The sequence below is a fragment of the Dipodomys spectabilis genome, unplaced genomic scaffold (genome assembly GCF_019054845.1).
Source record: "Dipodomys spectabilis isolate Male_0828 unplaced genomic scaffold, ASM1905484v1 ptg000575l, whole genome shotgun sequence".
Lineage (NCBI taxonomy): Eukaryota > Metazoa > Chordata > Mammalia > Rodentia > Heteromyidae > Dipodomys > Dipodomys spectabilis.
In genome coordinates this window covers 739,050-743,556 of record NW_024871252.1, presented here as the reverse complement: position 1 = coordinate 743,556, position 4,507 = coordinate 739,050, and the positions used below count along the sequence as shown (strand labels likewise).

The 4,507-nt window shown below is 33.5% G+C and overlaps 1 non-coding gene across 1 annotated transcript; it reads left to right on the top strand.

Annotated features, from left to right (window-relative positions):
- The first annotated feature begins 2,265 nt into the window (after positions 1-2,265).
- Positions 2,266-2,372, top strand: LOC122100355. The gene has a single exon (XR_006146160.1). It is a non-coding gene; the product is annotated as a U6 spliceosomal RNA (small nuclear RNA).
- The last annotated feature ends 2,135 nt before the right edge of the window (positions 2,373-4,507 follow it).

Sequence of the window (4,507 nt, the reverse complement as noted above, 5' to 3'; positions counted from 1 at the left end):
GGTGGGTGGGAAATAACAATTCGTTTAAATAAGGATACGGGTGGACCCATTGCAACACTAATATGTACAAGTACTTATGTCGAAAAACGAACTTTACTACTTTGGTTGGGGGGAGTATTTGATATGGGGAACAAGGAGGATTGGAAGTTCTGGGAAGGAGAAACAAAGGAGGACGCTACAATGCTTGATAAGAAATGTACTCATTATCTTGTCCATGTAATTACAACCCCTCTGTATAGTATTTTCACAATAAAAAAGAAAAAATAATAAAAAGAACAAAATTTTTAAAAATATATAAAATAATCTTGTAGAAGATTAAAAAAATAAAAGAAAAATAATTTTAGGTCACAGGTTAAAGTATCTTATCCCATTCCAATGATTCCTATGAGATAAAATTTATAGTAGAAGTAAAAGTGAAAAGGAACTCCTAGATATGTTATTTTACCATTTAGAATGGCAAAGAATAATATCATGACACTGTCATAACTCTTAAAGAATGCAAGGTTAACCGATGGTTGCTTTCATGTTCCCACAAAACCAGTAGACCCTGAAGCATAATAGTAGCCCAGCAGAAATTCTAAGTAGCAGACATGGGGCATGGAAGAGAAAGAGAGGAAATGAGACAGAGTGAAAGAGAGAGAGAAATATCATAATATTGAAAGTGAATAATAGATAAACAGGAGCTGCATGAGAATATTCATACTGCTATCTTTAGACTCTAATGTGTACATTTGCAGGTATTTGATATTTGTAATCCATCAACATGAAATATAAAGTTATGTTGATAAAAATAAAAGTGACTCAGAAGAAATTATAAATGCAAAAACGATCTTCACAGCAGCAAACTCTCAGAGATATTTCATGACTTTGAAAAGGATAAAGTGGCTGAAGTTACTATAAATTTAGAAGTACAACAATTCACAAAAATAGAAAAAGATATTTATATATTTCCTTATATAACCCAAAGCAAAAGGAAAATGTTGTTTAGATGATTTTTTTAAAAACACAGTCTCTCAAGTGCTAAGAAGTTGGCTCAGTGGTAGAGTGCTTGCCTTTCATGCATGAGGCCCTGGGTTTGATTCCTCAGCACCACATAAGTAGAAAATGATGGAAATGGTGCTGTGCCTCAAGTGTTAGCGCTAGCCTTGCCTGAGGAACAGCACTCAGGCCCCAGAGTTGATCAACAAAGTCAAAATAAAACAAAACAAAACAAAACACAGTCTCTCACATTTGTGGCCTCAACTCTGTAATACTGTTGCTTCAACCTAGGGCTAAGATTTTAGTTGTGGACATGTATCAACTCTCCTGATTCAGACTCTACTTGATCATTTTTTAATAAATATTTTGTTCTTAATTTTCCTAGTTGTAAATTCACATGCACCTATAAAAAAATGTTTGACCACCCCAGTAACCTTCTCAAAGTACCTCCTAATGATGACTAACAAAAAGTTGTATTATATAACAATAAGTAAAACAATGCTACAAAGAAAACCAATAATTAAATAATGATTAATAAAATAAAAAACAAAACAATTACCAGTGTTTTTAGTATTTGAAGTGCACTACATATTAGATTTTACTATTTTCTCATATTCCTGTACATTTTAAACCGCCTAAGATTATGATGTTCAACAAGATTTTTATAGGCTATGAATAGTCTTCAAAGTTACACACTAAGGTTATTATTTATGGCTCACCTCAATATTTGTTTATGGCTTATATCATCTCTTGTTCCTCGCTAAAATATAAAGTAAGGAATCCCTAAATTTTAACAAGAACTGTGTAGTTAGCAAGTCTTAACCCTTCATTCTGCTTCTTTACACAAAGACTTTGCAACTTCTCATTAACAAAATTTCTATAAATTCTGAAATGTACATACTTAGTACTATATGTCTGCTAACATAAATACATTATAGAAAATTTGATACCTGCCAAACAGTCCTAATTTTGGTATATTTAAGCAAATTCCTAAAATTAAATAGATACAAAACACTAAAATTTTTAACAACCCTTAACACTTGCTGCTGTGTTCATTATGACATGTGCCTTGTATAGAACAATTGAATTATTTCCCCTACACATCTCTTGAACCGCAAATATCTGGAATTATTTTGTTTTTGACATGTCCATCTTGACATTATTCTTAAATGTGTGCTTATGTAAGAAGTACATGGTTCTAAAATTTCAAAATTCTTCTAAACTTACTTTTTGTTGAATTGCCTAGTTTAAGAAAATCAATTACACTTTATATATAAAAAATATTCTGTGCTCAATTCAGCATCACATAAACTAACATTGTAATGATACTGAGAAGATTAGCATGGCCCCTGTGCAAGGATGACAGGCAAATTCCTGAAGCATTCCATAGTTTTACAATAGATGCTGGAGGGGATGTGGACAGAAGCGAACCCTACTGCATTCTTGGTGGGAGTGTAAACTTTTTCAACCATTTTGGAAATTAGTATGGAGGTTCCTCAAATGACTCCACATAGATCTTCCCTATGATCCACAAATCCCACTTTGGGGCATTTACCCAAATGATCACAAACAAGACCATCCTAAAACTACCAGCACAACTACATTTATTGCAGCATTATTTAAGATAACTAAAATATGGAACCAACCCCGATGCTCCTCAGCAGAAGAATGGATCAAGAGGATGTGGTTTATATAAACAATGGAATTCTATGCCTCCATCAGAAAGAATGGCATCACCCAATTTGTTAGAAATTGGAAAGATATGGAAAAAATATTAAGTGAAGTAAGCCAAATCCAAAAGAACACAGGTCCCATGGTTTTCTTAATTTTCAATAACTAATATATGTATAGTATAAGCAGAAAAGGTCAAAAGGTATGTCCATATGACCAGATAACATAATGTTCTGGGAAATGAAACCCAAGATAGGGATACAAGAATTTTTCTCCTTTTTGCTATTGTTTCTAATGTACTTATAATGTGCAATGTGATTTTTTGTGTCTTTTTATAGGTTCCTCCCCGTGCTATAACAAATGTTTTCACTGTATTTGAAGTTGGTGCGCCTATATCTTGTATATATGCTCTTCTAATTTGGGGAGAGGAAGGAAAAAATCAAAATGCCTAAATAGGGATACAGGTTGACCCATTGTAACAATGAGATGCACAAGACACTATGCTGAAAAATGAATGTTACAATTTAGGCAGGGGAAGGGGGGAGGGCAGTGCACTTGTGGAGGTGCGAGGGAAGGAATGGTAGGGGAAAAATAAAGGAGGAGGTAACAATGCTTGTTAGGAATTGTTCTCATTACCTAGCTCATGTAAATATGACCCCTGTGTACAGTATTTTTACAATAAAAAGTATAAAACTTTTCTAAGAGGGAGGAGTTTATTTCCTTTCTTTTGCTTATATAATATTGTTAACAAAGAAATTAATGCAAAACACTGATATGAAGATATTTAGAATGGATGTATGTGTGTATGTGTGTGTGTGCATGCGCGCGCAAGTAGCATGCGTGTACAGGAAATTGCATTTCTGTTGGCATGCTCAGAATTTGAAATCGCAGCTTCAAGGTCTTGCTAGGCCTTTCCTCTCTAGATTGGTGAGCTACTATATAAGCTACATCTTCATTCTTGGCCCTATGCTAGTTCAATAAATTTTTGAAAAATTATCTCATGAATTTATTTTGCCTTGATTGGGTTCCAACTGTTATCCACAGATCTCGGGCTCCTGAGTAGATGTCTGGAGGAGTTAGGATTACAGGTGCGACCATCCAGCACAAGGTTTTCAGAATAATTTCAAAAGTAGAAGAAAATTTACTTCACAGGGTCCTGTTTTATCATCTCCTACTTTGAAAGCATTTTGGGTGATTGTATATGAATTTTTTAGGTTTTTGATTCTTAAAAGTCAGTTAATGATAATATTTAAAAGTTTTAGTACTTTTTAAAAAGGAAACTGGAAGTTTCCTCAATTTATAAGCTCAACTCTACATGATAACCCAATCTCACCAACACAGTCTGTGTTGAAGACAAAATGTAACAGAAAACAATCACCATGGACATTAATTGCTATGCTATTATTTCTTGGACAATATGAATATTGAATTGAGAGTGTAAGAGAATGGAGAGATTTTACCTACCTTTTGTGTACTGCTAAAAGGCTTTTGGAAACTTTGCCTCATTTCCTTTCTCACTGTATGTCTTTGGGTCATCTACTTAAGGCATTTAATTGCAATTTTTCCCAACACTAAAATGGTAATAACATTAGCATTATAACAAATATTATCTTAAGAATTAAGGGAAATAAAACTTGTGAAGTACTTAACCTAAACTTCTGTGAAGGAGCTTTGAGTTTAGCCAGCAGTTTTTTTTAAATACTAAATAGAATGCAATAAGCATTACAAAAACCATTAAATGTAGTGAGAAACCAGAAGTAATGTTATCTATTGACCATGTTCTGCTTCCAAGGAAACCAGGGTGATAACTTCTTATTCTGTAAATCAAACTGGTTATCTTATATCTTACGTCTTGGTA